This window comes from Bos grunniens, chromosome 4 (genome assembly GCF_055505025.1).
Source record: "Bos grunniens cultivar Pamir isolate PY7600 chromosome 4, Bosgru_T2T1.0, whole genome shotgun sequence".
Taxonomy (NCBI): domain Eukaryota; kingdom Metazoa; phylum Chordata; class Mammalia; order Artiodactyla; family Bovidae; genus Bos; species Bos grunniens.
In genome coordinates this window covers 122,124,302-122,138,822 of record NC_141168.1, presented here as the reverse complement: position 1 = coordinate 122,138,822, position 14,521 = coordinate 122,124,302, and positions in this window count along the sequence as shown.

The following is a 14,521-nucleotide window of genomic DNA, read 5'->3' as shown; positions in this document are numbered from 1 at the left end:
CGTGATCGGTGCATGATCAGGCACGTGAAGAGTGCATGATCAGTCACGATATCAGTGTATGATAGCAAGGTTATCAGTGCATTCACAGTCACGTGATCAGTGTATGATCAGCTTCGTGATCAGTGCATGATCAGCCACGTGATCAGTACATGATCAGCCTTGTGATCAGTGCATGCGCAGCCACGTGATCAGTGCATGTGCAGTCTCGTGATCAGTGTATGATCAGGCATGTGATCAGTGCATGATCAGCCAGGTGATCAGTGCATGATCAGCCTTGTGATCAGTGCATGCACAGTCACGTGATCAGTGTAGGATCAGCTTTGTGATCAGTGCATGGTCAGCCAGGTGATCAGTGCCAGATCAACCATGGGACCAGTGCATGCACAGTCACATGACCAGTGTATGATCAGCTTCGTGATCAGTGCATGATCAGCCACGTGATCAGTGCATGATCAGGCACGTGATGAGTGCATGATCAGTCACGTGATAAGTGCATGATCAGGCAAGTGATCAGTTCATGATCAGGCATGTGATCAGTGCATGATCAGTCACATGATCAGAGTATGATCAGCCACGTGATCAGTGAATGATAGCAACGTGACCCCTGCATGATCAGTCACGTGATCATTGCATGATGAGCCATGGGATCCCTGCATGATAGCCATGTGATCAGTGCATGATAGCTACGTGATCAGTGCATGATCAGCCACGTAATCAGTGCTTGTGCAGTCTCGTGATCAGTGTATAATCAGGCACGTGATCAGTGCATGATCAGCCACGTGATCATTGTATTATCTCCCACGTGATCATTGCATTTTCAGCCACGTGATCATTGCATTTTCAGTCACGTGATCAGTGTATGATCAGCTTCGTGATCATTGCATTTTCAGCCACGTGATCAGTGCATGCACAGTCACGTGATCAGTGTGTGATCAGTAACGTGATCAGTGTATGATCATCCACATGATCAGTGCATGCTCAGTTACATGATCAGTGCATTATAGCCACGTGATCAGTTTTTGATTAGGCACATGATCACCATCATTGAGACACGAGATCACTGCATGAGAAGTCACGTGATCAGTTCATGATCAGCCATGTGATTAGTGCATGATCAGCCTCATGATAAATGCATGATCATCCATGTGATTATTGCATGCACAATCAAGTGATCAGTGCATGATAGCCACGAGATCTGTGCATGATCAGTGTATGATCAGCCACGTGATCAGGTCAAGATAGCCAGGTGACCAGCACATGATTAACCAGTGCATGATCAGTCAGGTGATCAGTGTATGATCAGCTTACTGATCAGTGCATGATCAGCCACATGATCAGTGCATGTTCAGGCAAGTGATCAATGTATAATCAGCCACGTGATCATTGCATGTGCAGCCACGTGATCAGTGCATGCACACTCACGTGATCAGTGTATGATCAGGCATGTGATCAGTGCATGATCAGCCACGTGATCAGTGCATGTGCAGTCTCGTGATCAGTGAATGATCAGGCATGTGATCAGTGCATGATCAGCCATGGGATCAGTGCATGCACATTCACGTGACCAGTGTATGATCAGCTTCATGATCAGTGCATGATCAGAAACGTGATCAGTGCATGATCAGGCACGTGATCAGTGCATGATCAGTCACATGATAAGTGCATGATCAGGCACGTGATCAGTTCATGATCAGGCATGTAATCAGTGCATGATCAGTCACATGATCAGTGTATGATCAGCCACGTGATCAGTGAATGATAGCCACGTGACCCCTGCATGATTAGTCACGTGATCAGTGCATGATGCGCCATGGGATCACTGCATGAGAGCCATGTGATCAGTGCATGATAGCTACGTGATCAGTGCATTATCAGCCACGTAATCAGTGCCTGTGCAGTGTCATGATCAGTGTATAATCAGGCACGTGATCAGTGTATGATCAGCCAAGTGATCAGTGTATGATCTCCCACTTGATCAGTGCATGATCAGCCACGTGATCAGTGCACGATCAGCCACGTGATCATTGCATTTTCAGCCACGTAATCAGTGCATGCACAGTCACCTGATCAGTGTATGATCAGCTTCGTGATCAGTGCATGATCAGCCACGTGATCAGTGCATGATCAGGCACGTGTTCAGTGCATTATCACTAATGTGATCAGTGTATGATCAGACACGTGATGAGTGCATGAACAGCCTTATGATCTGTGTATGATCAGCCGCGTGATCAGTGAATGATCCACAACGTGATTAGTGCATGATCAGTCACGTGATCAGTGTATGATCAGCCAGGTGATCAGTGCAGGATGAGCCACGTGATCAATGCATGCATGGTCCCGTGATCAGTGTATGATCAACTTCTTCTTCAGTGCATGATCAGCCACATGATCAGTGCATGATCAGGCAGGTGAAGAGTGCATTATCAGTCACGTGATAAGTGTATGATAGCCAGGTTATCAGCGCATTTCAGCCTCGTGATTAGTGCATGATCAGCCATGTGATCATTGCATGCACAGTCACGTGACCAGTGTATGATCAGCTTCGTGATCAGCGCGTGATCAGCCACGTGATCAGTGCATGATCAGGCACGTGATCAGTGGTGGATCAGCCATGTGATCAGTGCATGATAGCCACTTGACCAGTGTATGATCAGTCACGTGATCAGTGCATGATCTGCCTCGTGGTCATTGCATTTTCACCCTTGGGATCAGTGCATGCACAGTCACGTGAACAGTGCGTGATCAGTAACATGATCAGTGTATGATCATCCACATGATCAGTGCATGCTCAGTTATATGATCAGTGCATTATAGCCACGTGATCAGTTCTTTATTAGGCACATGATCCCCATCATTGAGACACGAGATCACTGCATGATCAGCCACGTGATCAGTGCATGATCAGCCACGTGAACACTGCGTGTTCAGCTACGTGATCAGTGCATGAACAGCTTCGTGATCAGTGCATGATCAGGCATGTAATCAGAGTATGATCAGGCACGTTAAGAGTGCATGATCAGTCACGTGATCAGTGTATGATAGCAAGGTTATCAGTGCATGATCAGCCAGGTGATCAGTGCATGATCAGCCACGTGATCAGTGCATGCACAGTCACGTGATCAGTTTATGATCAGCTTCATGATCAGTGCATGCACACTCACATGATCAGTGTATGATCAGCTTCGTGATCAGTGCATGATGAGCCACGTGATCAGTGCATGATCATCCACGTGATCATTGCATGTTCAGCCACGTGATCAGTGCATGCACAGTCACGTGTTCAGTGTATGATCAGCTTCGTGATCAGTGCATGGTCAGCCACGTGATCAGTGCATGATCAGGCACGTGAAGAGTGCATGATCAGTCAAGATATCAGTGTATGATAGCAAGGTTTTCAGTGCATGATCAGCCAGGTGATCAGTGCATGATCAGCCACGTGATCAGTGCATGCACAGTCACGTGATCAGTATATGATCAGCTTCGTGATCAGTGCATGCACAGTCACGTGATCAGTGTATAATCTGCTTCATGATCAGTGCATTATCAGCCAGGTGAATAGTGCATGTGCAGTCTGGTGATCAGTGTATGATCAGGCATGTGATCAGTGCACGATCAGCCACATGATCATTGCATTTTCAGCCACGTGATCAGTGCATGCACAGTCACCTGATCAATGTATGATCAGCCACGTGATCAGTGCATGATCAGGCACGTGATGAGTGCATGTTCAGTCACGTGATAAGTGCATGATCAGGCACGTGATGAGTGCATGATCAGTCACGTGATAAGTGCATGATCAGGCAAGTGATCAGTTCGTGATCACTTCATGTTCAGGCATGTGATCAGTGCATGATCAGCCACGTGATCAATGCATGATAGCCACGTGACCCCTGCATGATCAGTCACGTGATCAGTGCATGATGAGCCATGGGATAACTGCATGATAGCAATGTGATCAGTGCATGATACCTACGTGATCAGTGCATGATCAGCCACATGATCAGTGCATGTGCAGTCTCGTGATCAGTGTATGATCAGGCATGTGATCAGTGTATGATCAACCACGTGATCAGTGCATGTTCAGCCACATGAAGAGTGCAAGATCAACCAAGTGATCAGTGCATGCACAGTCACGTGTTCAGTGTATGATCTGCTTCGTGATCAGTGCCTGGTCAGCCACGTGATCGGTGCATGATCAGGCACGTGAAGAGTGCATGATCAGTCACGATATCAGTGTATGATAGCAAGGTTATCAGTGCATTCACAGTCACGTGATCAGTGTATGATCAGCTTCGTGATCAGTGCATGATCAGCCACGTGATCAGTACATGATCAGCCTTGTGATCAGTGCATGCGCAGCCACGTGATCAGTGCATGTGCAGTCTCGTGATCAGTGTATGATCAGGCATGTGATCAGTGCATGATCAGCCAGGTGATCAGTGCATGATCAGCCTTGTGATCAGTGCATGCACAGTCACGTGATCAGTGTAGGATCAGCTTTGTGATCAGTGCATGGTCAGCCAGGTGATCAGTGCCAGATCAACCATGGGACCAGTGCATGCACAGTCACATGACCAGTGTATGATCAGCTTCGTGATCAGTGCATGATCAGCCACGTGATCAGTGCATGATCAGGCACGTGATGAGTGCATGATCAGTCACGTGATAAGTGCATGATCAGGCAAGTGATCAGTTCATGATCAGGCATGTGATCAGTGCATGATCAGTCACATGATCAGAGTATGATCAGCCACGTGATCAGTGAATGATAGCAACGTGACCCCTGCATGATCAGTCACGTGATCATTGCATGATGAGCCATGGGATCCCTGCATGATAGCCATGTGATCAGTGCATGATAGCTACGTGATCAGTGCATGATCAGCCACGTAATCAGTGCATGTGCAGTCTCGTGATCAGTGTATAATCAGGCACGTGATCAGTGCATGATCAGCCACGTGATCATTGTATTATCTCCCACGTGATCAGTGCCTGATGAGCCACATGAACAGTGCAAGTTCAGCCAAGTGATCAGTGCATACACAGTCACGTAATCAGAGTATGATCAGCTTCGTGATCAGTGCATGATGAGCCACGTGATCAGTGTATGATCAGTTACGTGATCAGTGCTTGTTCAGCCATGGGATCAGTGCATGATCAGCCACGTGATCAGTGCATGCACAGTCACATGATCAGCTTATGATCAGTTTCATGATCAGTGCATGCACAGTCACGTGTTCAGTGTATATTCAGCTTCGTCATCAGTGCATGATGAGCCACGTAAGCATTGCATGTTCATCCACGTGATCAGTGCATGCACAGTCACGGAACAGTGTATGATCAGCTTCGTGATCAGTGCATGGTCAGCCACGTGATCAGTTCATTATCAGGCAGGTGATGACTGCAGGATCAGTCACGTGATAAATGCATTATCAGGCACGTGATCAGTTCATGATCAGCCACGTGATCAGTGAAAGATCAGCTAGGGGATCAGTGCATGCACAGTCACGTGATCAGTACATGCACAGTCATGTGATCAGTGTATGATCAGCTTCATGATCAGTGCATGATGAGCCACGTGATCAGTGCACGTGCAGTCTCGTGATCAGTGTATGATCAGGCATGTGATAAGTGCATGATCAGCCACGTGATCAGTGCATGATCAACCTTGTGATCATGCATGCACAGTCACGTGATCAGTGTATGATCAGCTTCGTGATTAGTTCATGATCAGCCACGTGATCAGTGTAACATCAACCACGTGATCAGTGCCTGATGAGCCACATGAACAGTGCAAGATCAGCCAAGTGATCAGTGCATACACAGTCACGTGATCAGTCTATGATCAGTTACGTGATCAGTGCATGTTCAGCCATGGGATCAGTGCATGATCAGCCACGTGATCAGTGCATGCACAGTCAAATGATCAGTTTATGATCAGTTTCATGATCAGTGCATGATCAGCCACGTGACCAGTGTATGATCAGCTTCGTGATCAGTGCATGATCAGACACGTGTTCAGTGCATTATCAGTAATGTGATCAGTGTACGATCAGACACTTGATGAGTGCATGAACAGCCACGTGATCAATGCATGATCAGCCACGTGATCAGTGCATGATCAACCTTGTGATCATGCATGCACAGTCACGTGATCAGTGTAAGATCAGCTTCGTGATTAGTTCATGATCAGCCACGTGATCAGTGTAACATCAACCACGTGATCAGTGCCTGATGAGCCACTTGAACAGTGCAAGATCAGCCAAGTGATCAGTGCATACACAGTCATGTAATCAGAGTATGATCAGCTTCGTGATCAGTGCATGATGAGCAACGTGATCAGTGTATGATCAGTTACGTGATCAGTGCTTGTTCAGCCATGGGATCAGTGCATGATCAGCCAAGTGATCAGTGCATACACAGTCACGTAATCAGCTTATGATCAGCTTCGTGATCAGTGCATATTCAGCCATGGGATAAGTGCATGATCAGCCACGTGATCAGTGCATGCACAGTCACGTGATCAGTGTATGATCAGCTTCATGATCAGCCACGTGATCAGTGCATGCACAGTCATATGATCAGTTTATGATCAGCTTCATGATCAGTGCATGATCAGCCACGTGATCAGTGAAAGATCAGCCATGGGATCAGTGCATGCACAGTCATGTGATCGGTACATGCACAGTCACGTGATCAGTGTATGATCAGCTTCATGATCAGTGCATGATGAGCCACGGGATCAGTGCACATGCAGTCTCGTGATCAGTGTATGATCAGGCATGTGATAAGTGCATGATCAGCCACGTGATCAGTGCATGATCAACCTTGTGATCATGCATGCACAGTCACGTGATCAGTGTAAGATCAGCTTCGTGATTAGTTCATGATCAGCCACGTGATCAGTGTAACATCAACCACGTGATCAGTGCCTGATGAGCCACATGAACAGTGCAAGATCAGCCAAGTGATCAGTGCATACACAGTCACGTAATCAGAGTATGATCAGCTTCGTGATCAGTGCATGATGAGCCACGTGATTAGTGTATGATCAGTTACGTGATCAGTGCTTGTTCAGCCATGGGATCAGTGCATGATCAGCCACGTGATCAGTGCATGCACAGTCACATGATCAGCTTATGATCAGTTTCATGATCAGTGCATGATCAGCCACGTGACCAGTGTATGATCAGCTTCGTGATCAGTGCATGATCAGACACGTGTTCAGTGCATTATCAGTAATGTGATCAGTGTATGATCAGACACTTGATGAGTGCATGAACAGCCACGTGATCAATGCATGATCAGCCACGTGATCAGTGCATGCACAGTCACGTGATCAGTGTATGATCAGGCATGTGTTCAGTGCATGATCAGCCACGTTGTCAGTGCATGATCAGCCATGTGATCAATGCATGCACAGTCACGTGATCAGTGTAGGATCAGCTTCGTGATCAGTGCATGATCAGCCAGGTGATCAGTGCCAGATCAGCCATGGGACCAGTGCATGCACAGTCACGTGACCAGTGTATGATCAGCTTCGTGATCAGTGCATGATCAGCCACGTGATCAGTGCATGATCAGGCACGTGATGAGTGCATGATCAGTCACGTGATAAGTGCATGATCAGGCACGTGATCAGTTCATGATCAGGCATGTGATCAGTGCATGATCAGTCACATGATCAGTGTATGATCAGCCACGTGATCAGTGAATGATAGCCACGTGAACCCTGCATGTTCAGTCACGTGATCAGTGCATGATGAGCCATGGGATCACTGCATGATAGCCATGTGATCAGTGCATGATAGCTACGTGATCAGTGCATGATCAGCCACGTAATCAGTGCATGTGCAGTCTCGTGATCAGTGTATAATCAGGCACGTGATCAGTGCATGATCAGCCACGTGATCAGTGTATGATCTCCCACGTGATCAATGCATTTTCAGCCACGTGATCAGTGCATGCACAGTCACGTGATCAATGTATGATCAGCTTCGTGATCATTGCATTTTCAGCCACGTGATTAGTGCATGCACAGTCACGTGATCAGTGTGTGATCAGTAACGTGATCAGTGTATGGTCATCCACATGATCAGTGCATGCTCAGTTACATGATCAGTGTTTTATAGCCACGTGATCAGTTCTTGATTAGGCACATGATCACCATCATTGAGACACGAGATCACTGCATGATAAATCACGTGATCAGTTCATGATCAGCCATGTGATTAGTGCATGATCAGCCTCATGATAAATGCATGATCATCCATGTGATTATTGCATGCACAATCAAGTGATCAGTGCATGATAGCCACGAGATCTGTGCATGATCAGTGTATGATCAGCCACGTCATCAGGTCAAGATAGCCAGGTGACCAGCACATGATTAACCAGTGCATGATCAATCAGGTGATCAGTGTATGATCAGCTTACTGATCAGTGCATGATCAGCCCCGTTATCAGTGCATTGTCAGGCAAGTGATCAACGTATAATCATCCACGTGATCATTGCATGTGCAGCCACATGATCAGTGCATGCACACTCATGTGATCAGTGTATGATCAGGCATGTGATCAGTGCATGATCAGCCACGTGATCAGTGCATGTGCAGTCTCGTGATCAGTGAATGATCAGGCATGTGATCAGTGCATGATCAGCCACGTGATCAGTGCATGATCAGCCACGTGATCAGTGCCAGATCAGCCATGGGATCAGTGCATGCACAGTCGCGTGACCAGTGTATGATCAGCGTCATGATCAGTGCATGATCAGCCACGTGATTAGTGCATGATCAGGCACGTGATGAGTGCATGATCAGTCACATGATAAGTGCATGATCAGGCACGTGATCAGTTCATGATCAGGCATGTAATCAGTGCATGATCAGTCACATGATCAGTGTATGATCAGCCACGTGATCAGTGTATGATAGCCACGTGACCCCTGCATGATTACTCACGTGATCAGTGCATGATGAGCCATGGGATCACTGCATGAGAGCCATGTGATCAGTGCATGATAGCTACGTGATCAGTGCATGATCAGCCACGTAATCCGTGCATGTGCAGTGTCATGATCAGTGTATAATCAGGCACGTGATCAGTGCATGATCAGCTTCGTGATCATTACGTTTTCAGCCACGTGATCAGTGCATGCACAGTCACGTGATCAGTGTGTGATCAGTAACGTGATCAGTGTATTATCATCCACATGATCAGTGCATGCTCAGTTACATGATCAGTGTTTTATAGCCACGTGATCAGTTCTTGATTAGGCACATGATCACCATCATTGAGACACGAGATCACTGCATGAAAAGTCACGTGATCAGTGCCAGATCAGCCATGGGATCAGTGCATGCACAGTCACGTGACCAGTGTATGATCAGCGTCATGATCAGTGCATGATCAGCCACGTGATTAGTGCATGATCAGGCACGTGATCAGTTCATGATCAGGCATGTAATCAGTGCATGATCAGTCACATGATCAGTGTATGATCAGCCACGTGATCAGTGCATGATAGCCACGTGACCCCTGCATGATTACTCACGTGATCAGTGCATAATGAGCCATGGGATCACTGCATGAGAGCCATGTGATCAGTGCATGATAGCTACGTGATCAGTGCATGATCAGCCACATTATCAGTGCATGTGCAGTGTCATGATCAGTGTATAATCAGGCACGTGATCAGTGTATGATCAGCCACGTGATCAGTGTATGATCTCCCAAGTGATCAGTGCATGATCAGCCACATGATCAGTGCACGATCAGCCACGTGATCATTGCATTTTCAGCCACGTAATGAGTGCATGCACAGTCACCTGATCAGTGTATGATCAGCTTCGTGATCAGTGCATGATCAGCCACGTGATCAGTGCATGATCAGGCACGTGATGAGTGCATGATCAGTCACGTGATAAGTGCATGATCAGGCACGTGATCAGTGCATGATCAGGCATGTGATCAGTGCATGATCAGTCACATGATCAGTGTATGATCAGCCACGTGATCAGTGAATGATAGCCACGTGACCCCTGCATGATCATTCACGTGATCAGTGCATGATGAACCATGGGATCACTGCATGAGAGCCATGTGATCAGTGCATGATAGCTACGTGATCAGTGCATGATCAGCCACGTAATCAGTGCATGTGCAGTCTCGTGATCAGTGTATAATCAGGCACGTGATCAGTGCATGATCAGCCACGTGATCAGTGTATGATCTCCCACGTGATCATTGCATTTTCAGCCACGTGATCAGTGCATGCACAGTCACGTGATCAGTGTATGATCAGCTTCGTGATCATTGCATTTTCAGCCACGTGATCAGTGCATGCACAGTCACGTGATCAGTGTGTGATCAGTAACGTGATCAGTGTATGATCATCCACATGATCAGTGCATGCTCAGTTACATGATCAGTGCATTATAGCCACGTGATCAGTTTTTGATTAGGCACATGATCACCATCATTGAGACACGAGATCACTGCATGAGAAGTCACGTGATCAGTTCATGATCAGCCATGTGATTAGTGCATGATCAGCCTCATGATAAATGCATGATCATCCATGTGATTATTGCATGCACAATCAAGTGATCAGTGCATGATAGCCACGAGATCTGTGCATGATCAGTGTATGATCAGCCACGTGATCAGGTCAAGATAGCCAGGTGACCAGCACATGATTAACCAGTGCATGATCAGTCAGGTGATCAGTGTATGATCAGCTTACTGATCAGTGCATGATCAGCCACATGATCAGTGCATGTTCAGGCAAGTGATCAATGTATAATCAGCCACGTGATCATTGCATGTGCAGCCACATGATCAGTGCATGCACACTCACGTGATCAGTGTATGATCAGGCATGTGATCAGTGAATGATCAGCCACGTGATCAGTGCATGTGCAGTCTCGTGATCAGTGAATGATCAGGCATGTGATCAGTGCATGATCAGCCATGGGATCAGTGCATGCACATTCACGTGACCAGTGTATGATCAGCTTCATGATCAGTGCATGATCAGAAACGTGATCAGTGCATGATCAGGCACGTGATCAGTGCATGATCAGTCACATGATAAGTGCATGATCAGGCACGTGATCAGTTCATGATCAGGCATGTAATCAGTGCATGATCAGTCACATGATCAGTGTATGATCAGCCACGTGATCAGTGAATGATACCAACGTGACCCCTGCATGATTAGTCACGTGATCAGTGCATGATGCGCCATGGGATCACTGCATGAGAGCCATGTGATCAGTGCATGATAGCTACGTGATCAGTGCATTATCAGCCACGTAATCAGTGCCTGTGCAGTGTCATGATCAGTGTATAATCAGGCACGTGATCAGTGTATGATCAGCCAAGTGATCAGTGTATGATCTCCCACGTGATCAGTGCATGATCAGCCACGTGATTAGTGCACGATCAGCCACGTGATCATTGCATTTTCAGCCACGTAATCAGTGCATGCACAGTCACCTGATCAGTGTATGATCAGCTTCGTGATCAGTGCATGATCAGCCACGTGATCAGTGCATGATCAGGCACGTGTTCAGTGCATTATCACTAATGTGATCAGTGTATGATCAGACACGTGATGAGTGCATGAACAGCCTTATGATCTGTGTATGATCAGCCGCGTGATCAGTGCATGATCCACAACGTGATTAGTGCATGATCAGTCACGTGATCAGTGTATGATCACCCAGGTGATCAGTGCAGGATGAGCCACGTGATCAATGCATGCATGGTCCCGTGATCAGTGTATGATCAACTTCTTCTTCAGTGCATGATCAGCCACATGATCAGTGCATGATCAGGCAGGTGAAGAGTGCATTATCAGTCACGTGATCAGTGTATGATAGCCAGGTTATCAGCGCATTTCAGCCACGTGATTAGTGCATGATCAGCCATGTGATCATTGCATGCACAGTCACGTGACCAGTGTATGATCAGCTTCGTGATCAGCGCGTGATCAGCCACGTGATCAGTGCATGATCAGGCACGTGATCAGTGTTGGATCAGCCATGTGATCAGTGCATGATAGCCACTTGACCAGTGTATGATCAGTCACGTGATCAGTGCATAATCTGCCTCGTGATCATTGCATTTTCACCCACGGGATCAGTGCATGCACAGTCACGTGAACAGTGCGTGATCAGTAACATGATCAGTGTATGATCATCCACATGATCAGTGCATGCTCAGTTATATGATCAGTGCATTATAGCCACGTGATCAGTTCTTTATTAGGCACATGATCCCCATCATTGAGACACGAGATCACTGCATGATCAGCCACGTGATCAGTGCATGATCAGCCACGTGAACACTGCGTGTTCAGCTACGTGATCAGTGCATGAACAGCTTCGTGATCAGTGCATGATCAGGCATGTAATCAGAGTATGATCAGGCAAGTTAAGAGTGCATGATCAGTCACGTGATCAGTGTATGATAGCAAGGTTATCAGTGCATGATCAGCCAGGTGATCAGTGCATGATCAGCCACGTGATCAGTGCATGCACAGTCACGTGATCAGTATATGATCAGCTTCATGATCAGTGCATGATCAGCCACGTGATCAGTGCATGATCAGCCAAGGTATCAGTGCCAGATCAGCCATGGGATCAGTGCATGCACAGTCTCGTGACCAGTGTATGATCAGCTTCATGATCAGTGCATGATCAGCCACGTGATCAGTGCATGATCAGGCACGTGTTCAGTCATTATCACTAATGAGATCAGTGTATGATCAGACACGTGATGAGTGCATGTACAGCCTCATGATCAGTGTATGATCAGCCGCGTGATCAGTGCATGATCAGGCACGTGATGAGTGCATGATCAGTCACGTGATAAGTGCATGATCAGGCACGTAATCAGTTCATGATCAGGCATGTGATCAGTGCATGATCAGTCACATGATCAGTGTATGATCAGCCACGTGAACAGTGCATGATAGCCACGTGACCCCTGCATGATCAGTCACGTGATCAGTGCATGATGAGCCATGGGAAAACTGCATGATAGCAATGTGATCAGTGCATGATACCTACGTGATCAGTGCATGATCAGCCACGTAATCAGTGCATGTGCAGTCTCGTGATCAGTGTATGATCAGGCATGTAATCAGTGTAAGATCAACCACGTGATCAGTGCATGTTCAGCCACATGAAGAGTGCAAGATCAACCAAGTGATCAGTGCATGCACAGTCACGTGTTCAGTGTATGATCTGCTTCGTGATCATTGCCTGGTCAGCCACGTGATCGGTGCATGATCAGGCTCGTGAAGAGTGCATGATCAGTCACGATATCAGTGTATGATAGCAAGGTTATCAGTGCATGATCAACCAGGTGATCAGTGCATGATCAGCCACGTGATCAGTGCATGCACAGTCACCTGATCAGTGTATGATCAGCTTCGTGATCAGTGCATGATCAGCCACGTGATCAGTACATGATCAGCCTTGTGATCAATGCATGCGCAGCCACGTGATCAGTGCATGTGCAGTCTCGTGATCAGTGTATGATCAGGCATGTGATCATGCATGATCAGCCAGGTGATCAGTGCATGAACAGTCACGTGATCAGTGTATGATCAGCTTCGTGATTAGTTCATTATCAACAACGTGATCAGTGTATGATCAACCAGGTAATAAGTGCATGATCAGCCACATGAACAGTGCAAGATCAGCAAAGTGATCAGTGCATGCACAGTCACGTGATCAGTGTATGATCAGCTTTGAGATCAGTGCATGATGAGCCACGTGATAAGTGCATGATCAGGCAAGTGATCAGTTCATGATCAGTGCATGATCAGTCACATGATCAGTGTATGATCAGCCACGTGATCAGTGCATGATAGCCACGTTACCCCTGCATGATCAGTCACGTGATCAGTGCATGATGAGCCATGGGATCACTGCATGATAGCCATGTGATCAGTGCATGATAGCTACATGATCAGTGCATGATCAGCCACGTAATCAGTGCATGATCAGCCACGTGATCATTGCATGTTCAGCCACTTGATCAGTGCATGCACAGTCACGTGATCAGTGTATATTCAGCTTCGTGATCAGTGCATGGTCAGCCACGTGCTCAGTTCATTATCAGGCAAGTGATGACTGCAGGATCAGTCATGTGATAATGCATGATCAGGCACATGATCAGTTCAGATCAGCCACGTGATCAGTGAAAGATCAGCCATGGGATCAGTGCATGCACAGTCACGTGATCAGTACATGCACAGTCACGTGATCAGTGTATGATCACCTTCATGATCAGTGCATGATGAGCCTCGTGATCAGTGCACGTGCAGTCTCGTGATTAGTGTATGATCAGGCATGTGATAAGTGCATGATCAGCCACGTGATCAGTGCATGATCAACCTTGTGATCATGCATACACGGTCACGTGATCGGTGTAGGATCAGCTTCGTGATTAGTTCATGATCAGCCACGTGATCAGTGTAACATCAACCACGTGATCAGTGCCT